The sequence below is a fragment of the Mustela putorius genome, unplaced genomic scaffold (assembly GCF_011764305.1).
Source record: "Mustela putorius furo isolate JIRA1106 unplaced genomic scaffold, ASM1176430v1.1 tig00003976_pilon_pilon_pilon, whole genome shotgun sequence".
NCBI classification, from domain to species: Eukaryota; Metazoa; Chordata; class Mammalia; order Carnivora; family Mustelidae; genus Mustela; species Mustela putorius.
Genome location: NW_025422118.1, coordinates 910,032 through 937,115, shown reverse-complemented (window position 1 = coordinate 937,115; position 27,084 = coordinate 910,032). Strand labels below are relative to the sequence as shown.

Sequence of the window (27,084 nt, the reverse complement as noted above, 5' to 3'; positions counted from 1 at the left end):
AGACAGTAGTTGATGTGCACTCACCACCACCCCAAGCCAAAAATCACTGGAGGTGATTTCCCACTCCATGCCAAAGTGGGCGATCTACTCCATGCCAAAGGGAAACAAGTTGGCACTCATTAAAGATGACTAACTGCAGATCACTATAACTAATTCTTAGTGATCCACAGCAATTCTGGAAGTCTTGATGCAAAAGAAGACATTGTGAGGCTATTTTTGACACAATTAATCCTTAACCGATTAATAACTGTGATTAATTAATCACAGTTCGGAAGAAGAGTTTCTAAGCTAAAAACATGATTTCTTCCCTAAACCAGAAAGAAAAAGCAAACACAACCGAGTTTACTTAGAGGCACTGGAGTTTGCACTGCAGAGGAACAATATGATGAATTCTACATCCATTAAATGGAAGGCAGGGGACGCTGAGCAGTTTTCCAGTTTCTCATGTATCAAATATGCTGAGTATGACTCTACTGTTTCTTTCAACAGTGGCCACACCTGTTCCAAAATGGAAGAACCCAAACATTCCAAAGAAAATAGTGTATCCTCCAATTTACATTAGTCACTCTGTGGCTTCCTTTTCATTAGTGAAAATAATTTAAGAGTCACCTATACTTTTGTTCCAAGCATACTTATGACAGTAGAGAAAAATCTGTGTGCATCATTAAAAGCAAGGTAAATTCTCCCCATTCATTCGCATGAATTTTTGGTATTGGGGGAGGCAGGACAGGCAGCGCTAAGTGAGCGGAAGATGGTGATCTATGGGATCTTTAGTGCAACAGATCCATCCAATTGAAACAAAATAAAAAACAACTGTTTTTATGAACTTGCATTAATCAATTCACCTGGATATCAACCCTCTAGAGTAGCCACACACGTAAAATTTTAAATTTTCTCACCATAAGGTTAGAGAAGGGAAAATTAATTTTAGTAACATATTTTATTGAACTCAATATATCCAAGATACTATCATTTCAACATGAAGTGAGTATAAAAATGACTAATGAGCTGGTGGGATAAACGGAAAGCTGAGGAAGGCTGAAGACCAGAGATAGCCTGAAAGGGGAGAAAAATGATCTAGAAAGGAAAAGACAGAACCAAAGGAGGACAGATAGACCAAAAGGAAGGAGAAGAAAAGAATTTCTCCCCAGGCATGGAATTCAGTTATAAAATCACACAGTAGATACTAGAATGTTCCCATTAGGCTAGGTGCTAATGGGAGAGAACAGACAAGGGCTCTGTGTTCAAGAAGCTCAAACTCTGGTGACAAGGACAGACCCACCCAGGCAAACACAATGTTCTGGTGAGTATGAGGACACAGTTATGTGCTCTGTGTTCTGGGAGTGCACATGGGGGTAAGAGTCGGGGAGAGGAACAGTTAATTTTTTAAATGAAGGTTATCTTCTAATGACATTTTAAATACATGTTCTAGAATATCTTGGGATTCTGAATTTCACTTTGGAACCTTTGAAGAGTCACAGTAACATGATGGGAAGGATCAGTTATTCTGAAAGATTTAAAAATTACATCTGGAACCAGCAGTAAAATTTCCATTCTGAGCTTTTATCATCTTCAAATTAAACGTGGTTATTTGGTCCAACTAGTGAGGGTTGTAGAGTAGGGAAAGAGTCGAAAGGGAAAAAAAAAAAACAAAACAAAAACCCTTCCTGTTTCTCCATGGTTCCCAGTTTTTCAAGGGTGACATGAACTACTCAAAGGCTTCATGCTGGAAAAAACCACGATCAACCCACTAGTAAGCAACTCTTCTTCGGATGTAGCTGTAGAGTCCGAAAGACCTGGGTTCAAAATGTAGCCTCCCACCGACCCGCTACATGCCTCTGCGAGTCTGCTCCCTCCCCTGTAACACGGGGATAATGATGCCAACAGCAAGGGCCAGTGTCAGTGCTCTCCGAGATGCCACACAGCCCACGGGAGCTCTAAGTGGCTGGAGCCAGTCTGATCACACCTGTTCTGTCATCGCTGTGGTCCTCGCTGAAGATCAATTGGGATATTTATTGAGTGAGAGAAGGATGAAAGGCTCCCCATTTTTATAGCTCGAAGCTTCAAAAAATGAAAAGCCGGAAGGGCTTCAACTGATTATTAAGTATTTCAGGGAAACCTAGGGTCTGTAAACTATCTCTCTGAAAACTGTAGCTTTGAGAGCCTGCACATTTTTTTCTTTATTATCACTTCATGTTGCTGGCCTAAGGTCACATCAGAATTTAGAGACCTGTTGCGGTAATGACCCCTTATGTATTCCTGCTTCCCTGCATCTACCATTGGGTAGTCCCTTTCTATATTAACTAATTTGGCCAGGAGGACAAGGGCAAATTTTTGAAAAGTGCTGACCCACTGGGGCTTGCCCCTCTTGCTGCACTGTGGAACCCCGAGAACACTACCCAAAGAAGCCCTGGGTAGCCTACTGAGGGTGAGACGACCACATGGAACAAAGATACACCATCAGCTGTCGGGGCCCCCACACCAGCCAGCACAATGACCACCGGACATGTGAGCAAGGCCACCCTAGACCATATGGCCCCAGCCAAGCTGCCTGCAGAGATCACCCAGGCTAGCCCAAACCAAGGTCACCAGGTGACCTACAGAATTGTTAGACATAATACATGCTTATTTTCCTAAGTCACTAGTATTACATGATTTGTTACACAGCAAAATCTCACTGATACACATATCTCCAAAAAGTCTGTAATATTCCATCCCTGTATCTCCAAATTAAACCTTTTAAGACCAACTGATGTCTGTTATTCTTAAAATTCACAATTCTGATTACTAGATTTACCTTATCATATCAATTATTGTTAGTCAAACTAAAATGAAACAGTCATATGGTCTGATTATAAAATCAGATATTGCTAAAGTCGGGAGTTCTATATTTATTCCATCCTATAATTTGAGACAAATATATGTGGCCTTCAATGCTACAACTACACATATATGCTAAAGAGATGATTCGTTCACCCGAGCCTTCAGAGTGATTATGTTGGCATAGATCATAACTATTCAATCTGTCGAAATACTTCAGAAATGGATTAGAGTACCAATTTATCCACACAGGAACAGAAAAATCTAACTCCAAAAGAATAAACCATTTTCTCTTCAGCATTCTTTTTTTGGAAGCTAAAAAAAAAGAAAGAAAAAAAAAGTACATACATAGCAGCAAACTCTTAAAGTCTGTTCTTTTTAAAAACCTTGGTAAGTAGTTAATTAATTCAGCATGATTTTATTTTTATTTTTTAAAGATTTCTTTATATTTGAGAGAGAGAGAGCACATGCAAGCATGAGCAGGGCGGTAGGGAGGTGCAGAGGGAGAGAGAATCCTCAACCAGACTCCTCTCTGAGTGCGGAACCTTGAAGCAGGGCTCAATTCCAGGACCCTGAGATCATGACCAGAGCTGAAATCAAGAGTCAGACGTTCAACCAACTGAGCCACCCAAGAACCCCTATTTAGCACGATTGTATAACAATTTATAACAGGACTGTGAACTTAAGGCAATATTATTACTGTTGTTGTTTGAATACTTATTTTAATGTAGTTAATTTTTTAAAGTATCTTAGAGTAATACCGGGAAATTTTACCCTCCGCATACATTCCTAATGGTCATCCATTTAACAAACATTTGTTGAACAGCTGGTTCCTGCCACCATGAAATTCCCAAGTGCCTGCAACATTTGTACGAATGGCACGATATTCAAGACTATAGCAGAAAATAGTGTGAATGATAGTTCTGCCTTCAAGAAACTTATCATCTCGCATGAGACATGATAGAATATATAAACTTCCTACCATAGGATAGAGTAATCAGTAAGTATCTCATTTCATTCCATTAGGAATCTAATTAGAGGCTTCCAGTTGGGTTCATCAGGAAAGGCATCTTGGAGGAAGTGACGTTTGAATTGAGCCTTTGCATGCTGGCGAGCTTTCAAGAGCAAAAGGAGTGGAAAGACCATTATAGAGAAGCAAAGACCTCAGCAAAGGTAAAGAAAAAGGAAAGCTATAATGCATGTCTGGGGAATGGAATGGATTCAGAATTCATCTCTCTCTGGGTTCAAATTCTAGCCTCATCATCAGTAGTTGCTGACCGTGGGCAACTACTCTCGCTGTGTCTTAGTTTCACCCTCTTTAAAACGGGGACGGTAATAGACACATTTCATATGGTTATTATGAAGACTAAATGAGTTTATGTTTGTAAAGCATGTAAAACACTGGTGCTTAATATAGAAATATTTTATTAAATAAATAAATTTGCACGTTTATGCATACACAGCAAGGTAGATAGACAAACGTGCGTGAATATATAGACATGGGTATACCACTAAACAGAGTACCTGGGATGTAGTAGGTGCTAAATATGCTTTTTGTTTTCCCTTCATCTGGAGTTCATAGAGAATCACAAGGACACGGTCAGACGTTTTCATATGCCCTAACATTAGCCTCTACTCTGGGAGTCTCCTCCTTTCTCCTGGAGCAACACTTCTGCATTTACTGATACAAGATGCTCTGCTTGAAAGTGCTACACAGACAGAGACGAGCTGCCAGGTTTGAACAAACAAGCACTAATATGTAATAAATGCACCTTAAATGGAAAAATTAGCATAGGTTTATGAAGTACAATCTGAACTTCTATAATTCATTAGTATTCAAGCTAACCCAAAACAACCAACAAATGTACTGTAATTTGAGAGTTTAGGAAAAACATTAGATTTAAAGCCACAGTTTTTCAAAAGATATTTCAAAAGTAACAAAATCTTAGTAGTTCTACTCTAATTTGGCTTCAAGGCAGTCATATATCCACACTGAAAATACTTTAAAATGTAACCTTATTACTCAAATCTATTAATAAAAGGTTAAAGTGAGTTCTCTTCATTTTTAAGGTGAAAGTACTTAAATAAATAAATGTCCTGCGATCTCATACTATTTATTTGTCTTTCTTACAGATAATACAAAGACAAATTTCACCCACTGCAAATCAAACTCTGTTGCCACTCCCATATTGGTGGCCAGTATGTGGACTGATACGCCATGCCGAGCTGCTGACCATAAACACCCACTTCTCTGTTTCTTTGATCCAATTAGAGCAAAACTATCAAGAATCAGGCAACCAGCTACTAACCTCCAAAAGCTTTTGATACATTAGCACCAAGTATTAATTTTTGTTATTCCAATGCATACTGCTTCACAGCAATCGAGCTTACTTCAAGAGCATGTACAATCTTTTTAGGGTAAGAGCTACTCTACTTTCTGACTTGAGATTTAAGACTATCTAAGGAAAAGAGGACTGGAGAACACTTAAGAGTCATACTATTGGGATCATTCAAATCAAAATTCAGTAGCTTTGCAACCATTGGCCAGTCACTTAACAGAATTCTCTCTTCCTACCTATAAGATGAGGATAAGAAGCCACTTCCAAGGACTGTTGAGAAAACAAGTTAATTTACCTATAGCACTCAGAACAGTACTTGGCACAGATTTCTATATATAAAATATATCTTTTATGTATATATATATATTTTTAGCTATAGAAATTAACACTGAAGAGGAATTCCAGGTTAAACCACCTGTATGTGGTAGAGAATCTACTTCGGGGTTCTGAGTTTTTAGGTTCCCTCTCTATCTTATTTTGGATAAACAGGGTACTTGCAGGCTAAGAAGGAAAGGATCTTCAAAATAACAGCCCAAAAGCACTGGTTTTATTATTGATAATTTCAAATATGTTCTCATGAGTCCCCAAGCATTTGTAAGATCTGTTTGAAGGGCAAATGCTCAAGTGTGTGATAGAATACAACACCAGGTACCAATTACCAAGGGACTTGAGAAACCAAGAATGCTTTCTCTAACTTTTGCCAGTTCCGCTGTCGATGGACGTGGTCTGTTGACATATTCATAAGAGATTCTAATTTCCCTTGCTACAAGAACCCAGTAGGTGGCTAGTTTCTTCCAGGAGTGGGCATGGTATGGCCTAGTCTCTTGACAGTAGACAGATATAATTGTATCTCTTAAGCACTAAATAGCTCATTTAAAACAGTCCTCTGATGTTGGGTACTCACCTTTCAAAACAGCAAAAAACTACAGGATAAACCACTCAGCTCTAAGAATTGTAACAGCCCAGTAATTATAATAATCCAAGAAGCCATTCTCAGAAACACCACAGGCCAGTTCCTCTCTGTAGGTCTTGGTTCACTACAAGAAAAGTGGACACACAGTACCGGGGTATCTGTTGTTGTTGATTGTAGACTGTGAAATAATAGACAATTATCCATTTTAGACCTTAATGCAATCATTGTAAGCGTTGGTTTCTTCTTTTTCTTGACATATTTTCCTGTCCCTCCATTTGCCAAGAAAGGCCTCTCTTAGACCATTTCCTAATTCCTTGACTCACATCTGTTCCTAAAAATGCTCTTAAAAAAATGACTAAAGGGGCACCTGGGTGGCTCAGTGGGTTAAGGCCTCTGCTTTCGGCTCAGGTCATGATCCCGGGGTCTTGGGATCGAGCCCCGCATCGGGCTCTCTGCTTGGCGGGGAGCCTGCTTCCTCCTCTCTCTCTGCCTGCCTCTCTGCCTGCTTGTGGTCTCTATCTGTCGAATGAATAAATAAAATCTTTAAAAAAAAAAAAAAAGACTAAAAATTACTCTTTTTAGTTTCACAGACTCAGATTCTTTTATGTAAACATATTTAAAGGAGGACTTCTTGATAAATCCAGATTTCTTTAAGGCTTCTTAAAATACTTTTTAAATAAGATGAATAGAAGCATAAAAGGATACCATAGTAATACATTCCAACTAACATTCTGACTTTGAATAAAAAAAAAAATCTTGTCCTTATTATCCCAGCTTTTAAGATTATAAAGTAATCAGAAGCCAGTTAGACAAAGGGTATTTTCATTGTTCATACACAGCATATCAGAATGATGTAAACGCAACTCATGACATCAGACTAGTAGCCACTGTCCTTTGTGTAAGTGTTAAATAACCCATCTCTTCTCCTAAGAGTGTAGTTGGGGGGGGGGCGCATTCAGGAAAGATAAGTAAGATGAAACAGCCCCCAGACAATATCCAAAAGAACCTCTCTTAGACCGTTTACTAAAGAAATCACCATTAAATTAATCCTGGGCACTGAAGAAACAGGAAGACTAAAACACATTGAAGTTACTGTTCTTTAAAATGTGTTGGGACAATTCTGAGACACACAGAAAAAAAAAGTATTAAAAATAGCCAACAGAAGGACTAGGCAGCAGCTAAACATAAAGGCCAGGGGTGAGATCAAAATTAGAAACATATAATGTCTGAAGAACTGTCCATATAAGGGTGTCTTTAAATCAGTAACTAAGTTAGGATAATCCACTGGGGAAAATAAAGTTGCCATCATCATAATGGCTGATTCTCCATCTCTCATTCAGAAATCTCTGAGTCTCAGGAGACAAAGATGATATGACTTTACGCTATTGTTTGATAATGTTCAGTAGTGTTTGGAGATGTTTTCAAAGCTGGTCTCGACTTTCCTAGTCCCAGATGAGAAACTCCATATATTGATCTTTGATTCTTATAAAAGTACAGAAGAGCAATAGTAGAGGATTAAACTTCTGCTGAGCATTCCTTACCACAGCTAGTACGCCATGTTTACTTTCCTCAACCCCACGGATTTCCAGATTCCCCAGAGTAGCCTGCACTTTGTTGAACTGTCATTTACTCATTCATTAGACTCTCAAGGAACTCCTTTAAACCTGGTGTCAACACAAGAGAAATCAAATAAAGAAGGATCCTACCTTCTAGGAGTTCAGTGTAATGTGGAAGATAGTAATAGACAAGTAATTATAATACACTTTAAGGCCCACAAGTTTGTACAGAAGTAGCGCTGCAATTCTCTTTGGGGGTTTGGGAGGGTTGTTTTATGATTAAAATCACCAGGCAGAGAAAGGGTGAAAGGCATTTTAGACAGAGCAAGCAGTACAGGCAAAAGCTCAGAGGGAGGAAATAACATGGAATGTTCTGGGAATAGCAAAAGTCTATATCCAGAGAGCAAGTGGTGAGATAGGAATCGGAGAGGAGGCAGAAGATCAGGCTGAAGAGGTAGATCTGCACTGGGCTGCTGAGGACTTTAAGGGCCACGCTAACACGTCTGGCCATCATCCTGTAGCCCTGAGGCTCTCAAGTCTGGCCACACATTAAAATCTCCTGGGAAACTTTAAAACAAAATATTGATGCCCAGTATTTGTCAGTATCAATTGACTGGTCTAGGATGGGACCTGGGTACTTCTTTAAAAACTTCCCATGGGATGTGATTTGGGGGGAGAACCACTGCTGTAGGAAACAGGGAATCAACACAACTCTGTAAGCAGGATGGTGATGTAAAAACATTAAAAAAAAAAAAAAAAGTTCACTGGGCAACAGTATGGGAGATTACAGGCACAGAGCCAGAGGAGGAGTATCAGTGCATATGCTCCTGGATACAGGCTAGAGAGAGTCCAAGCAGCAGTTATAAACATTGTGTGGATCACTGACCTGTGTGAAAGTCAATGATAAATGCTAAAGGCCCTCTCCTTAGGAAAAACGCACATAGGTCAATAGATATATGTTCAATTTCTAGGGCTTATGAACCTCTTTGAGTATGATAAACTCAAATTTAAAAACCCTGACCTAAAAGCAGGGATGAGGAAGAGGAAAAACTCCTGAGACAGAATCAGTTGCTGAGAGGACGCTTAGGCGAGGGAAAGAAGGGGAGTTAAGGAAGACCCCAGCGCTTCCAGCTTGAGCTCGAACTAATAAATGCACACTGTGCACTCGCGTAAGCATCAGCAACCACACCGATTGCTAACATGTATGTATCTCACGGAATTTTCCCAATTCTGTAAGACAGATGGCTACCATACTGATTTTAGAACTGAGGAAACTGAGATTTAGAGACAGACATTAAGTAACTTGTCCAATGCCACGTGGCAACAGAGTGATAGAGCTGGAACTTAATCCAAGACAGTAGGACTCAGAGCTCACAGTGTTAGCCTCCTCCAGGGCTACCTCTGGTGAGTGGAACCCACAGATGAAAAAGAGGAGACAGGAGGAGAGAGCAGGAGCAGGTTAAGAATGAGAGGAGGAAGGAGTGGCTGTGGGGATACAAAAAGATTAGTTTTTAGATGTGCTATTTTCAAGACAGAATAAGACATACAAATGACAGTAGCTGCTGAATCAGGAAAAAGAGAAAGGGGTTACGAGGTCAGAGCAGAAGATACAGAATAGATACTGAGTTCTCCCGATGGACCCAGCACCATGCTTTCTCACAATGTTTAGGCGCACCAGCACGATCTTTCACGGGAAATCAAGGCCAGTCAGTGAGCGGTGGCGCCCATCTTAAACCCTGACCTAAACTCCTAGGGCCCTATAAAAAGGAGTGGAAACCATGGGGTCCCAAGTGGCCTTATCCCCCAATCTATTTTAAAACTGCTAGTGGGAGACACAGGGTTTGTTTTTTAAAAAGCTGTATATAAAATAATTTGGACAATATCCATTTTTATAACCTGAAGTTCTTTTACACTGTTTTGACTACTTGAGGGGTAATAAAAGATATCTCTATTAACCAACTTAAACATTAGAGATCCATTTCCACAGGGCAGTATGCACACTGAGGGGCACACATATGTAAATGGCACAGCAGGATGCCAGTTCTCTGGTGTGTTACTATGATCGGAGTCAGGTCTCTGACAATTAGTCTAATGGAGATAGTGTACCTGTTTCCTGAGGCCACGGCAAGTGGCGAAATTCCCTTTTTTCCTCTTTTTGTAGTTTGAAAAGAATGTGGTTTTTCTTCTCTCTAAAGTCACGAAAAATAAAATCTTCAAGCATACTTACTCTACAAGTCTAGACAAGCTAGCTACTTTAGGTTTAACAGCGGAATAATGCATTCATCACAGTTTCAGATAAAAAACCTATTATAGTTGCTGGGGGGTGGAGGGGGAGTGATAGAGTGGCTGGGTTATGGACACTAGGGAGGGTATGTGTAATGTGAATGTTGTTTAATGTGTAAGCCTGATAATTTACAGACGTGTACTCCTGAGGCAAATGATACATATGTTAAAAAGAAAAAAAAAATCCAACCTATTACAGTTCAATGTTGCAGTATCTATATGGATAATCATGTAGTCTGTGAGTCAAAAACACTCCTTCTATAAAAGTACTTTTAAAGAGCCTACAATATTATCCTGGAATTGTCTCCTATTTAAGAATTAAAGTACCTGAGAGAAATACAAAATTCCAATTAACAGTGTTTTAAAGTCCTGTTAAACAGTTTATCACTGAGAACAAGAACGCTTTCTACAGCCCTACCCCAGTCACCCATCACTATGACTGAAGGGCTCTACTGGGAAGTCACTGCTTTCTAGACGTGCCCACCCCATTACTGGAGAACTCTCACCAGAGCTCAGGTCAAGTCAAAATCCTTAGCCTTGTAATATTCATTCATTCATTCATTCATTCATTCAAACATTTACTGGGCACATTTTCTTGTCTTCCTATTCCTTCACCTACAAGGGTTGCCACCATTGTTCTTTTATACCCTCTCCTTCAGATCCAAAAACCAAACTCCTTCAGCGTTGGTGCGCTTCTGGGTTCACGTCTCAGTCCATCCCTCCTATCAAGTCTTCCTCCTTTCCTGGGTCTCACCTCAAATGTGGTTTTCAGACGCAAAACAACCCATCAAATGTGGTCCACATGGCTCATATTTTTAACAGCCACATCACAGAGCTAGCCCACATAAGCCCGTGGGCAAATCAGCTCCTCGCTCTTTTCATCTTAGGCGCATCTGAGATTGTCCTCCCTGCCTAAGCATTCCTCAGTTCCTGCAGATGTTTATCCTCAGTATTTATCATCTTGCTGATTTCAGAACATTATTATGACCTATTCAGGTTATTCTGAGCCTGGAGTCTGCTAGCTATAGCATTAGCCATCTCTCCTGGGTTTGTGCCACCTGGAAATTAGAAACATATTTCAATCCAGATCTTTACAGAAAAAGTATACTGTGATTAAAAACATGCTATCAATGACAACTCAGTACTCTACAAGTTCTGCAGACTAAGTACTATTCTCTGATATCTGTGTTACCAATTTTTAACCAGTTTGAGGGGCAATAAAAATCCCTTTGAAAAGGTAATAAAAGCCATTAAATGTACAATGTATACACACCTTTTCAATCAACATCAGACGGTTCAAGGACCCCTCATGAAGCCCATCTGATGGCCACTCATTAAGGTACTACTCCACATTAGGGATTCTAGGACCTATGAATGTTTCTGGCCATGAGGATTTATTAATATCCATTTCTAAAATAACTGATTCCTCTACCTAATGTCCAACTTAATACCTAGGAGCTAATTAGCTGGAAATCAACTGACATTATTAGTCCATTAATTCTCAGTATCAAAGAAAGTATCCAGAAACTAGGAAATCTGACCAAAACCAAACCATGGATTATAAGAATGCTTTACAAACAAAAGCAAAAATACCTAAGCTTAAATATACAAAGATACACCATCGTTTGTGGTAAATTTTTAAAAAATTAAATAAAAAGAGTTAATGCTCTGTCCATTCACAGGCAAATGGGTCAATATATCATGGCATATTGAAAATGTTATTCATTTTTTGAAAGTAAGACTTAGATCTGTATTGACCTAAAGAAATATCCATGATATATTAAGGAGGAAACACTTCATAATAATGTATAGAATACGATCCTATTTTAAAAACAAAAAATTCATAAACCTTATATAGTTAAACTTTTATGAATACAGAAAAAGAATTCACATCAGGCTATGAACAATTTGTGGGGTATTAATTCTTTTTGTCTATACTCATCTTTGCCTAGTTTCACTTGTTATACTTTTTGCCAAGTAAAAATTAAAATAAAGAAATAAAAACTAAATAAGGCTGACAATAGGATCTATCAATAAAACCTGAGACTTCTCACTGCAACACCCCTTGCAGGTTTCCTAAATGCCCAATTTCCCAAAAAGCGTCCTACCCACTATATGCCCCAGATGAAACTTAGTTTCCTTTCGACTTGTCAATGACTTAGAGTTTCTCCCTGTTTGGGGTACATTCCAAAGATAGGCATTCTTCTGTTACACATATTAAAGCTCTGTTATAGTTTCAATGTGTCCAAAAGTGTGGGTACCCTCCCCTTTAGGAAAACAGGCATCCCCACAGAGCCATAAATAAAAGGTACCTGGAACCCACATGAGTCCGATACATAAGAGATGGATGCTCACAGCACAAACGCTACTGAATTCTAAGGTGAAGAAATAGGAGCAGAGAGGCCATTCCTGCTGGGTCAGGAGCTCTCAACTCGGGCTTAACACTACCTGGGCATATTTTTAAAATACCAAGGCCTGGGCACCACTTCCAGAATCTAATTTAACTGGCCCAGGGAGGGGTGCTTGTTTCACTTTTAAATTGACTGACAATATTCAGATGAGCAGACTTAAAAACCACTGCTTTCTACATTTTGTTTCCTTCTCTTCTACCAATTTTTAGAGCTTTCCTTTTATTAGTTATTTTAAGACTATTAGATATATTTGTGAAAGCCAGAACTGATCAACCATTTAATGCCTGTCCACCACACATAATTTATATTGTCTTTCTCCTGACTTTTGATGCCCAACTTCAGTAACAATTACTTAAATCTATGGGTATTACCATTAGGAGCTCTTCACATGTCAAGAGCATTAGTAGCTTCGCCTTAATAATGACATCATTTATTTTTAATCTTGGAGACAATGAGTTTATAAAATATCTTAGGACCCCAAACATTATGTTGGAAAACAAATGTCCAACATTACTCATTATTTGAAATATTGCTGGATATTGATTAATGGACTTCCTGACTCTTCGTGCTCATCTTTACAAGTATTTTAAAATTTCAACATCTACCACATTGCAAAGAACTGATAAAAAGAAAAAAGCACTACTTGAAATATGTCCCCCACTCAAATTTAGTATCTAAGAACTGCAATATACCCAAGAAAACTGTCAATACAATATGAAAGGGGATTCATTAACAAAATGAAATATTTATTTAGTACACATTATATTACAATACAAAAAGATCTAAAACTAATAATACACTATATGTTAATTAACTGAATTTAAATAAAAAATAAAAGTTAAAAAACATATTACAGTACAAAAAGGATTCAATACTTTGGACTGACGCTGCAAATTATACAGAAAGATATTTTAAAACAGAGGACACTATATTATTTATAATGGCTAGCATTAAGAATACCTGCTCTTAATATCTGCATATGGCATTAGCATGTATTTTCAAAAAAGCTTACAATGGTCCATTTAGAAAGTTCTGATCCAGGAACTGTAGTCCTAAGCATTTATCCCAGTGAAATGAAAACTTAGGTCTACACAAAACACCTGTACACAAATGTTCACAGCAGCTTTGTGATAACCCAGAACTGTAAACAACCCAAATGTCCTTCCACGGCTAAACTGTGGTGCATCCACACCATGAAACAGAACTCAGCAATAAAAGAACAGAGTATTTGACACACACAACAATTTGAGTGGCTCTCACAAGCATTATGCTGAGTAAAACAAGCCAATCTCTAAAGATCACAAGCAGCATATGACTCCATTTATATAATATTCGCAGAGTAACAAAACTAGAAAGCTAGAGAACTAATTAGTGGTTACCAAGGGTTTGGGGAAATTATAAAAGAGAGCAAGAGGAAGCTTTGGGTTGATGGGTCAGGGATAGTCTCCTGTATCTTGATTGTGATGGTGGTTACACAAATATACATGTGATCAAACTGCACAGAACCATACACACCACACACACACACAAAGTGCATATAAAACTGGAGAAATCTGAGTAAGCGCCAGATGGCACCTGTGTCAATTTTCTGGTTTTGATCTTGTACTATAGCTACCTTTGGGGGAAAAATGGGTGAAGGACACATGGGACCTCTCCGTATTTTTGCAATTCCCTATGAATCTGTAATAATTTCAAAATGAAGGTGGTTGGTTTTTTTTTTTTTTTTGAAGTTTGAGGAAAACAATTAAAAGTTTGAGGAAAATGTAAAAAGGGGGTCACTTATTTAAGATATGCATACCATTTTTCCTAATCAAGTGAAGGTATAAATAAACAAAGGGTAAAGATAATAAGGATGGCTTCAATGTTTCTGAAGCATTTATTATGTGCCAGGAACTACAACTTGTCTCATTTAACTCAACAATCCAATGAGAAGACTACTGATTAATATCCTCAGTGTTCAGAGGAAGAAACTGAAAGATAAGAAATTCAGTCCAGATCACATGCTGACAAAGTAGTAAAGATGTCAAAGCAAAGAGGACTTTAAGAAGAAGTATCCTTTACGTATCAAGAAGAGGTTTATAAAGTAGCTTAAAATAGGCAGAGTGGGTGAAATGCTAGAGGTCAATCACAGCACAGGATGAATACTATGTCCTCCAAGAACTTAAAATTCCCAATACACATTAGCCTAGGAAGACTGAATGCACTTGACGAGAGATGTAGTTGAAACTGATGATTTTTCGTTAATCTTTTGGCTTTTGCTTAGAAATGAGAACAATTATTTCTCTTCTTTAAAAGATGATCACTGAATGAAAACAAGTAGATAAAAGTGTGCCAACATTCAGAAATAATACAAATAGGGCACTCAAAATGGAAGGAAAATTAAGCTGACTATAACAAAGCCCACTCACGAAAGAAAATGGAAAGGCTGTAAGACTGTGAAACGCAAGGCAGAAAAGTCTAAATTAGGTTAGAATAAAACATGAATCTGCATATAATGAACAAGATGAATATTTATTAGCAACAGAATAGTTTTAAATAAAATTATGCTGTTAAGATTGGTTTTGGTCTGGCTTAGAAAAAGCAGAAAGAAAATTTCAGCCCTCTTTTTCACTCCTTCTTTAATTTAGATCATTGCATATTTTAATAGCATGTCAAAAAAACAGAAGCAATTCTAGGATAAATTCAATGCAAGTAAATGGGTGTTTTGGAGAAAGTTTCCTATTGTGGTTGCAAAGCGTCTGAGACAGGGTTGTTTTTTCAGGAGAAAATAACACCTCAATTTTAATTTTAAAGATCCAGTGAAACCCCAAGAAAATATGATTATTTAAAATATTGGGAGTATTAGCCATCCTTCTAAATTGTTGACAGTCAAGTAATCCGCTTAGTGTGCTGCTTGAAGTAAACAGGGTAATTGCAGTTGGTTCTGCCTTTAGGATCAGCTCTGATACAAAAGGTATTCTCTCCTCTTAAATTATCTTCTTAAAAGTAAATGAAAATGCAGTGATGATGTCCACACTGATTCTCTTAGAAGCTCTGTAAACTCCTAATTCAGGAAATAGCATGCAGGAATTTTACTTCACGTTCAAAAATCTCTCTACAGAAGATGTGAATAGAATGACCATACCACTAGTTCTTGTCCATGGCTTCAGTTAATAGAATAAAATGTGAAAGAGATTTTATACTTGGACTTTTCCATGCACAGATAAAGAGTAAAGAAGGGCCAAAAAGCAAATGTATACAACTGGGGGTATCTGTCATACAGTCTTGATGGATTTCTCTGCTCTAAAGAAATCTCATGAGAGGTTAACTTATTTTTCCCAGGTAAAACCCTAATACATTTTTTTAATAAAAGCTATAATCTAGGCCATTTTTTATGGTATACAGATAACACATTAAAATCTTTCTAGGAGCACCTGGGACGCTCAGTTGGTTAAGCATCCCACTCCTGATTTTGGCTCAGGTCATTTTCTCAGGGTCCCAGGATCAAGTCCCATGTCGGGCTCCCTGCTCATTAGAGAGTCTGCTTCACCTTTCCTTTTTCCTCTCCCCATGCTCACATATGCTCACTCTCTCTAAAATAAATTAATCTTTTAAAAAATCTATTAATTTTGGGGGAATTACACCAAGTAAATATATTTGCTTGATTCTAATCCATGGTGAATACAAATTTCTGAAGTTCTTATAACTAAATATCCTCGAATAGAAATATTTTTAAGGTAGGATAATGACATTGTGGTTGTGTTTTGAGAAAGATTTCTTGAACATATTGAAATATTTACAGATGAATAATTTAATATCTGGGATATGCTCTAAAATAATATGGAGTTTAAAGACTGGCCACAAAATGACAAGTAAAGCTGAGAGATGGGGACATGGGGATGAATTATTCTATCTTGTCTTCTTTGGTATGTGTTTGAAATTTTCCAACATAAAAACTGTATATATCCTTGCAATAGGATACAAAATATACTCACATAACAAGGAATTCTGAGCAGAAATTCAAGTTTTGTTGTTTTTGGATATCACACCCAGCAGAGAGCAACTTAGAGCTCAATCTCACAACTCTGAGATCATGACCTGAGCTGAAATCAAAAGTTGGACACTTAATCGACTAAGCCACCCAGGCACCCCAGAAATTCAGGTTCTTAAATGCTTCCATTATGGCAAAATCTCAGGCAATCATCTCACCCTGTGGTACAAGTTTCCAATTTCTAAAATGCAGGGATGGAACATGATTTCTAAGATTGTTTCCAGTTCTTAAGTTTTTACTCTTTGAGAATGCTGTTTTATTCTTCCCAACAGAGTTTATTGTGTAAGTAACTGATTCTATACTGAGTAGGCACAGGTGTCTGAAGGCAAGATGTGATCTCACAGCAGCTCTCTAGGTCCACTGGTGCCACCCCTGCCAACAGCTCTCATCACATGAAAAAGAAAACTGGGGTGCCTGGAGGGGGGCTCAATCAGTTAAGTGTCTGCCTTTGGCTCAGGTCATGATCCCAGAGTCCTGGGATCAAGCCCCACATTGGGCTCCCTGCTCAACAGGGAGTCTGCTTCTTCTCCCTCTCAGTCTATCCCTCCCCGTTTGTGTGCGTGCTCTCTCTCTAAAAACAAATAAAGTCTTTTTTGTTTTTTTAAGATTTTATTTATTTATTTGACAGAGAGAGACAGCGAGAGAAGGAATACAAGTAGGGGGAGTAGCAGGGAGAGAAGCAGACTTCCCGCTGAGCAGGGAGCCAAGGACTGCGATCATGCCCTAGCCGAAGGCAGATGCTTAATGACTGAGCCACCCAGGTGCCCCAAAATAAATAATATCTTAAAAAAAAAAAAGAAAGAAAACAGAGAAGCAACCACATGATAAATATACCACTGTTTTTCATAGGCAAGGTGAAAATGCTCACACTTCAGAAATTTGCCTCAGGTAAGGGTATAAAAGGCCGTCCCTTTAATACAGCAATTTTTCCTAATTATCAAACAACACTTTCATAAATATATTTTGAAGACTTCTCATCGCAGTTTTGTTTATACCAGTGAAAAATCTGATACACAGATTACCATAAATCAGAGTTTAGCTAACTATATCGTTGTAGAGTCTTACAATGGAATACCATGCAGCTATGCAAAAAAAAAAAAAAAGAAAAAAAATTAAGGTATTAACCCACAATTGGGGTATGGTCTATGGATATAGGGACCAACTGAAAGTATGGTCTATGGATATAGGAACCAACTGAAAGACTCCCAATGGCCACATCTAGAAAAATTAGAGCAATAAAGTTATACTGGATTTAACTCGAAAGTATCAATATCCATTGGTCTACACTGATTCAAATAAATGACTCAACAGAGATAAATGGGAGAGGACAGATAAATCTCCTGTATAGAAGAATTCCAAATAATATAGGCAGAAATTCTGCTTTTGCCCTTCAGAAGGTAGAGCACAATTCTTGCTCCCTAAGTGTGGGCTGCCTTCCTTCCAGAGAGCACAAGAAAGCAAGCAGAGGAAAAAAAATAACTTTACAATACAAAAACCTGACAAACACCACCCCAGCCAGGATACCAAGGTCAATATCAACAATAAAGTCCCACAGATAGGATGCACCCTTGAAATGATGTGATAAAAATAGCATTTCATCTCTGTGGCCTCCCTCAGTCTAACCCCATATAACCCCAATCTAATCATGAGAAAAACATCAGACAATCCTAGCGCAGAGGCATTCTACAGTATCTGACCAGTACTTCTCAAAAGTGCCATGTCCTGCAGAACAGGGGAAGTCTGAGAAATAGTTACAGCCACAGAGAGCCTAAGGAGACATGAGGATGTATTGTGGAATTGTGGACGGTATCCTGAAACAGAAGACATGAGGTAAAAACTAGGGAAATCTCAAAAAAGGGCTTCAGTCAATTATAATATTATCAGTTTGGGTTCATTAATTGCGACAAATGCCCCACACTAATGTAAGAAGTTAATAATAGGGGAGTCTGGGAACTCTCTGTACTGTGTCATTTCCCTATAAATCCAAACTGTTCTAAAATAAAAGAATTATGTTTTAAAAATTAAAAAAAAATTTAGTAAGATATAAACTAACAATGATGTGAAATTATGGCCAATATATAATGACAAGTATTACTAGACAATATCCATGTTATGAACCTATTTTTGTTTTAAAAATATACATATATGTATTTTATTACAATGTTTGCATGATTATACATCAAAATGTTAACCTCTGAATGTTAGTTACTAGTGATTTTCACCACCCTCTTATACTTTTCTGTATTATCTGACTATTCTTTCCGCTAAGCATTGATTACTTTGAACATTGAGCCTTCTATAACCTTATATACTATAAACAAAGTTTATTTTTTTGGGAAAAAGTTAGGCATACAGCACAGGACTAATAAAAGTACTCCCTGGTTCAAAATAATGTGAATTTATAAAGGTAAATTTTACTTTCCCAAGAGGAAATATTCTATTTTTTGAAGATTTGAGAAAGAGTGAGCATGCGAGCAGGGAGAGGGGCAGAGACAGAGGGAGAAAAGCAGACTCCTCACTGAGCACAGAGCCAATGCAGGGCTCCTTCCGAGGACCCTGAGATCATGACCTGAGCCAAAACCAAGAGTTGGACACTTAACCACTTAGTCACCCAGGTGCCCCAAGGAGAAATAATTTAAAAGTTAGTATGGAAAAATGAATGAAAGCATGAGACTTAACCAGACTTAGCTTAAATTCCTGGTTTTACCACTTACTGGTGTGACCTTGGGCAGTTCAATAACCTCCCTCAATGTCCTCATATTTATAGTAGGAAATACGTAACACAACAAACCTATTGTTCTGCAGAACTGCCCTAGCATTTACTCCCTTGTCAATGTAAACATACATTATACATTATATATGAATGGACAGTATATAAAAACTATTTCTTAACATCAAATTTTATTAGAATGAATTACATTAGCAGTAGCAAAGAGTTCAGTGTATGTCAAGAGCCTGGCCCTACTTCTGGACCCTAAAAGCCAAGAAAAAAATAAATCATTATTAGAAAAATTTAGTTCTGGGACACCTTGGTGGCTCAGGTGATTAAGCATCTGCTTTCAGCTCAGGTCATGATCCTGGGATCAAGCCCCACATCCGTCTCCTTATTTAACAGGGAGCCTGCTTCTCCCTCTGCCTGCTGCTCCCCTGCTTGCATGCTCTCTCTCAATCTAATAAATAAAATCTTAAAAAAAAAAAAAGTTTAGTTTCTCTAAGAACTTAACAGGGACAAAACAGTAAAAGACAAAAACGTACCTCAGCTCATTCTACAACATCTGCAGCAATTTCCCAAATACCTCTGCTAACTAAATATTATGGGAATTAAACATGTCATTATTAACATGCCCACAGACCTGAGAATCTTCCAGAGAATACAAGTGAAAGCCACTTTTCTAATCACAACCAGCTTAAACTAAGTTTTGGAATATTAATATATCAAGTCTCCCTTTCTATGGAAATAGTTTCCCTATCTATGACTATGTCAATACGAATAAATACCAACCATAAGATACAAACTAAACTATTTAAATCTCATGACTGTAAATCATGAACTTTAATAGAGATGCTCTAAACAAGACATATATTTTGATCTGTAACACAATTCTGGGCTGGTTGTTTTATCTTTAAATCACAGTGTGACAGACCGGTCTAATCTTGTTATGACTGAGTGGACTTTTATAACAAGGCCAAAACACCCAGAGCAGAAGAATCAATTTGTTTCATCAAATGAAAAGTTTGCCCAGCCTGATTTATCATATAGTCTAGTACACACACCCTTATCTTAAAGACCCATTAATTTAGGAAAAAATTAATCAACCATGAACAAAGTAATATTAAATTATTGGGCCAATTTTTCCTACTACATAAGAAAATGCAGGCTGTTCAGTTTGGTTCTGTTAAAGGAAGTTAATTTAAACACCTTTTAAAATAACAAAAACATAGATAAAATTCGGGAAATCTATTCAGGTTGATATATATAATCCAGTGTGGGGACTACAGCTATACAAAGACTGATTTTATAACATATTCAAAAGTTTCTGTCCCCAGTAAGTCTTACCCAACTTTCCCAAAAGCAATCATTACAAAGATCTATTCCAATGATATTTTCACTCTTGCTAAATAGTTTATAGAAGCCTGTGGCACACTTTTGTCAAATACATTTAATGGTAGCAAATTTTAAATTCTCTGAGAACAGCTCTGATTTATGGGAACAGACAACTGTCACTGAGAGCTACAACTGGCAAATAGATCAAATAACCTCCTTTTGACTTTAAAAAAAAAAGGATACTGACTACAAGGTTTTGAGTAAGCTTAGTTTTCTTAAAAACTATTAAAAGCAAATTTAAAATGGGAATTCCAAGCATTCTGAGCAGCGATATTATAATGAAATGAAAGTATAATCCTATATCGTGTTCTCCAAATTTTAAATAATAATTGAATAAAGGACCATAACTGGTACCTCATATATATTATCTCAGTTAATACACAGAACACTCCTAAATAATTATCACTCTTTCAAGGGGAAGACACGGAGTCTGAGCGCTCTGAGTAACCTGCCCACGTAATAAGGGAGACATCAGCAATTATATCACAGTCAGAATTTATACACAATATATAGTCAAGGTTATATATGTATGATACCTAACTTTCTTAGGTTTTTTGACCTACACAATTGGTCTGTTCCTGTAACAGCTACTATACATGTGTATTTTAGCATTTGCCATCCTGTACTGCAATCATCTACTTACCAATTTTCCCTTCCAGAGAGAATAGACTATGCTTTGTTCATCTCTGTAATCCCAGAACATAGTCCTGTACTTTGCACATCTACATAAATTTCTTCTTAGTGGCTTATCCACAGTTCTGATGTTATTTTTACTAGCTGCTCATAGGTGGTGAATATTACAGAAACATTATCAGATCAGTAGCCATTCCTTCAGCTTCAAGATGCTCAACCACCACCACAATTAGAGAAGGCTCAGCCAGAAAGAATGTTCCATACAATCGACCCCAGGGTGTATGGTTATTCTTAAAATCTGAAGCAGCACATTACGTGTATAGGGCTCTTGTTTTTTTAAGTTTCATAAAGCTGCATCTACACTTACATTAGTCTACTTCCAGTAGTTCAGATACATTATAGAAAACTCAGTTACAGAATCACTCCACATCCAGTATATACAAAAATTATGGAAAAACATAAGACAACATATCATCAACAGCATAAAATAAAAGCTTGCCAATAAGCTACCTTTTCATTATAACATGACTACAGAGTCCAGAGGGGCAAAACCATACAATTTATGTGCTTTCCCACATGAGAAACTAACAGTCAGATGTTAACGGCATTTTTGAGAATGTTACAGTGTGATTATAAAGTGACACAGGTTAATATTTTAAGGCGACATCAAATCTCTCAAAATAAAATGAATGTTTACAAAATTAAGTTTCTGTTCTGTTAAACATTAAATAAAGGTGCTGGAACTTAAACGGAAATGTAAAAATACAGATGACCTAGAACTCAAACTAGTTAACAGAATTAATGGTATTTTTCCTTCAGTTAGGGGACCTTTTACCTAAGAAATGTTAAAGCATGTGGTTTGTTTTCAGTTTTCTTTCCAGGTCTAGAAATTGACTATGAATCGTTTTCTAGTATTTACCTTTCTCTTCCCACCTTCCACCCACTCCTATCCCCAAACCTGGTTTGGATGTCTTTTTTAATCTTTCAAAACAAGGGAGTGAATTCAAATGTCACGAACCCTTGGATAAAAAGTTAAAATGACAGCATCACAGGACTATCCTGACTTTCTTTAAGGTAGTATTAGTCTTCTAGAATACTAATCTAATTCTTAGAAGCAGAAAACACAGGAAGCTCAATGTTCCAAGAAAAGTTAATAATAATTGATTCATCCTGGCTACCCAGGAAATACACAGCAAGAATCTGTGTTCTATGCAAATACTGACAACAAATCCATCTAGTAATACCTACCACCCGGGGACAAGAAAAACAGAAATAGAGCTCACAAGGCAAATGCACAATGACTATAAAGTACAGAAAGAAAACATCAGGATTAAGAGGTGAGAAGGGATGAGAGCTGCATGAAACACAATAGGTCAGGGAGCTTATACTGACAGCGGTAGACAGGGCAGTGGAGACAAGATCCCCACTGATGGGAGAGGACAGTGGGATGCAGGTGGACAGGAAGTGAGGTGGACACAGGTGAGCGGTAAAACAGGAAGGAGCTGGAGATGACAGAAGCTGAACTTCTTCAAGAGATAACAACAAAAGACTTGGAGGCAACAGAGTAGGAAGGAGGCCCACCCAAGGAAATGGACAGTAAGAACAGAAATCACTTTCAAAGGGAGGCTGAATCATGGAAAAGGCAGGAAGTAGGCAAAACACAGATAGCAAGCAAGGAATTCTGGACAGATGGGGAAAAAAAAAGGTAGAAGTGACACAAGGTGATAAACAGATAAGGTAGAAAGGAGAAAAATGGGTGAAGTAAATAGGCCTACCAGGGAAGGAAATATTTATAAAAAAATGGTTTCTGGAATTTCAGCTTATTAACTTTTAAAAGCTGCTCTTTTGCCTACATTCCTCTCTGTTGCATAAAACATGATTCATAAATATAGAGGTTTTCTCAATTTACAAAGAAGAAAACTATGGATCAGGTCAACTGAATCAGTTGCAAAAGTAAGAAGGGTTGAAAACAATAAAATTTACTATTAATGATTTTAGTTGTAAGCCACAAACCAATTTTTATACTGAAAATGTGAATATACACATTAATGACTTTAATGACCAAATGCTTCATTTGTTAAGTACAAAAGCTTTTCTCTCCTGCTTCATTTGCTAGTTACAAAAGTGCTCTCTCCCCTCTTCCTTTCCTCTCACTCTGCACTTACCCAGCATTTGGAGAAATCCCTGCTTCTTACTGCTTCCCCCAAAAAGGAAAGTGCAGAGTAAGAAGGTAGTATTTATATCAACATTGCTAAGAAGAAGTCTGATGGAGGTTTAAAACAAGTTTAAAAGAGTAATGGTTAAAAGATGTTGTAAATTTTCTATAAGTTTTTACAATCCATGTTATTCTGGTCTCCTCGATAACTAAAAACACAACACAGACATCATCCTTCATTTCCACCTAAAAAGAGTAGAGGAAAACCAAACATTGAACAAGAATATAAAAATAGTTAAGAAGAGCAAATCTGAAAAACGAATGGAAATTATTCTATTCTTGATCTTAGAAAATAACCTTGGGCAGGAGAGAACAACAACAGAGATCTATTTATGAAGATGTAATTCTTATTTTTAAACTGAAAAAATATGGTCATTAGATCTTCAAGCTAAAAAAATTGTGCAAGAAGAGGCAGGCACACAGAGAGGCTGAGAGTAGATAAAAGATGAATCTAAAGCCGCAAGACTGTGAACAAACAGCAGTGCATTATGAAGAAGCAATTCATCAACATTCTGTCCCTGTAGTAATTACCGAGCTGAAGCTGGTTTCTGTAGCCCTTCCCATTTCTCCTAGTAGCCACTAGCTCTCCATCCACATGAAATAAAACTCTGTTCATGAGGGGACTACCAGCTATTGCAGTAGAGGAAAGTAACTCAAATATTATACACAAAAGCAGCTGGGTTAACAGAGGTGCTGTAAGAAACATGTAAAGATATGTGCTAGAGTCTTTCACTCAAATTTTCAGAACTATCTTCTTTCAACTCCTCAAAACTTCGAAATGATATTGGTGGGCTTCTTGAAATCTGCCTTTTATTCTTCTTCTTCTTTTTTTTTTTTTTTTTAACCACTCTTCCATGAATATCTCAATGAGTCACTTGGCCATATAGTCCATTCACAGGCATCACGAACATATTATTATCGACTTCTGGAAAAGGATGCTGCTCCACAGGCTTCAGGAGACTTTTTGAAGGAATAAACCTGGTTCTTTGGTCTCTGTTGAGGACATGCTCAAAACAGGATTCTCTCTAATACTCAAAGACGACATAGAAGCCACGCTGAGCTTTTTCCAAAGTAAGATACCTTAAAAAAAAATTTTTACAAAAGTTAAAAATCAACCAGATTTTAAAAACACGAAACTCTAATAAAACAGCACAAATTCTCACACAGTACTACATTTTAACTAAGATTAAAAAATAAGTAATTTAAATAAAAAAATTTTAACCTTTCACTTCAGCTTTAAATACACTATATTTTCAAGAAACTTTAACAAAGCATCACAAAGTACACAAAAAAATACTGCAAATAATGGACAGTTCCTGAAATTAATACAAAAACATCTGTTAAAATTGTAAAGAAATTCTGGTGATTGAAGTTTTAATCTTTACCATGGCCAGGACAGAAATCAGGCTTTGAGAAAACACAAATTTTGCTGCATTCATGTATTACTTGGAAATTGTGTGAACAAGCACGGTTTATATTAAGCTGTAAAATGAGCTACTGAATTGACTTGGAAAATTTCTTCCAGCCATAAAATTCTGAAATTACACGTTATCTGGTGATACAATCTTGGTACCACTGCAGCAGCTCTAGGCAAGTCATCTGATTTTGCCTCACTTTTCTTATCTATAAAATACAAGGCTGGTACTTACAGAGGGAGGCGGGCACTAGGATCACTTAAGGATCCTTTAAAATACAGATACCCAGGCCCAGCTCTAAAGAATCTGAATCTTTAGGGTAAGGCTAAGAGATCTGTTACTTTCATCATAAACCCTGGGTCATTCTGACCGACACTCCTACTTAAAAAACCACTGCACTAGATCAGCACTGGATCACATTCAGGATCCTGCTCAGAAAACCCTAAAATTCATCCAATGGGGCAGTAGAGATTTTATCAAATTATCCCATACTGATAGAACAAAAATAAACGAATCAGTGCTTCATCTTCTCTTTCCCTAACACTCCCCATTTAGAGAAGAACCTGAAATTAAGATTAAAGCTAACACACCAGTCAGAAAAACACTTCAACATAGATTATTTTAGCTCCAATTATTTCCTAGAATGTTTAAATAGAACACAAGGGTGCGACAATATCCATACTTATAAGCTGTTTCCCTGACAGGCCATCCACAAATATGTGCTGATATTAAAGTGACAACTCAAATTATAAAGCTATCTCCCCAAGACAAACAACACGACCTCCTGCCCAGCAGAAAGTATCTAAAACACAGAATACTATACCTGCAGAGCGTGTGTCCTCCCTGGCTGCTAACCAGGACTGGGGCCCATGCTTCATTCAAGGGCACTTCCTCCTCTGATTCTTGGACAGTGGGGGTGCTGACGTATGTACTCCCCTATCTCTGGAGCCGTTTAGATTCAGTGACTCTGTTGATGCCCAACACCCCCAAAATAATACTGTCAGCTCCTGACAAAAGGGACACAAAAGTGGGTTTTCAGAGAATCCCATTTCTCTTCATCTTGCTTCATCTTGCAGCCCCACATCCAATTGCACACAGCTTCAGGATCACTTCACTCCAGGTCTGTCATCCAATCAAGAGCACAATTTTAACAGTTTTTTTCCACCAAAGAAATAGTTCTTGGTTTGAAGAGGCCTCCTGGCCCCAACAGTGCTCTCTACTGCCCAAGACAAGCTGAAAAAGTGGATCGAGATTCCACGTAAGGACAAAGCAAATGGGTAGAAGCACATAGGAAACTTTCAGTAACATTCACTTCCTGGTAAATTACTACCACTAGGGATGAATCTAGTAAGTGTTTAAAAAAGAAAAGCAGTAAGACATCAAGTATCATTCAATATTATAGCTCACGTAAGTTTTCCTGCTGAATCACTGTCCTAGAATTCAGTACCTACAAAGAGTTATAACCCTCGTTTAGCTCTGAGATTCAAAATTCAGTTTCTCTCCCCTTGCCTTTAGTCATTTCAAAACACTGTCCCGTAACCATTTGTCAGACGCTTGTATTTGGAAAATCCACAGCATTGTTTTTGCAGTGCAGTCATTGCAATCTTTTATGCTATTCTGAAATCTGAAAGAGGCTTTTACAGTTGAAAAAGTAGTAACAACTTTTAGATCTCTCTTCTTTGGTAAAGTAAATTTCCCACAGAAATGACACTGTCTGGGGGGGCAGACCACCAGGGTTCATAGCCAGGCTCCCTATTTACTATTTGCATTGTGATTTGGGGCAAGTAACTTACCCTGCTGTGCCTCAGTTCCCTCATTTTAAAAAGGGAATTCTAACTGTACCTATTACTTCAAAAGATCATTATGAGATTCATATAAATTAACAGGCAAAGCCTCCAGGAACAGTATCTGGCACATTTTAAGCACTATGTTAACTCTTATTATTACGTTGTTTCATTTAACTGCAAATTCTCATACCGTTGTACACAATGTTTGCCTACTAAAATACTACCTACTTGAAGACTGGAATCACATTTTCAGTATCTCTGACATTTCCCCTATGGTATCTAACATTCACTCAGAAAGCAAATATTAAAGGGAGCCTGGGTGGCACAGAGGGTTAAAGCCTCTGCCTTCCACTCAGGTCATGATCCCAGGGTCCTGGGATGGAGCCCCACATCGGGTTCTCTGCTCAGCGGGGAGCCTGCTACCCTCTCTCTCTGTGCCTACTTGTGATCTCTGTCAAATAAATAAATAAAATCTTTAAAAAATAATAAAAAAGAAAGCAAATATAAACCTACTCTGTAGATATTATTATACTGTATAAATAAAGAAACAGTACCTTATCAATAGTACTTTATCAAT

At 37.6% G+C, this 27,084-nt stretch overlaps 1 protein-coding gene across 5 annotated transcripts in view; it reads right to left on the bottom strand.

Moving 5' to 3' along the window:
* SLC20A2 (solute carrier family 20 member 2) overlaps positions 1–27,084 on the bottom strand; it is a 107,299-nt gene that overhangs the window by 76,935 nt on the left and 3,280 nt on the right. For 2 of the 5 annotated variants that reach the window (XM_045070990.1, XM_045070991.1), the window contains exons 2-3: positions 25,544–25,953; positions 23,837–24,385 (exon numbers count right to left, since the gene is read on the bottom strand). The exons of the other annotated variants lie outside the window; for them this stretch is intronic. The gene's annotated coding sequence lies outside the window, so the exon portion shown is untranslated. The remainder of the gene's footprint in view (positions 1–23,836; positions 24,386–25,543; positions 25,954–27,084) is intronic. 5 annotated transcript variants of the gene reach the window in all.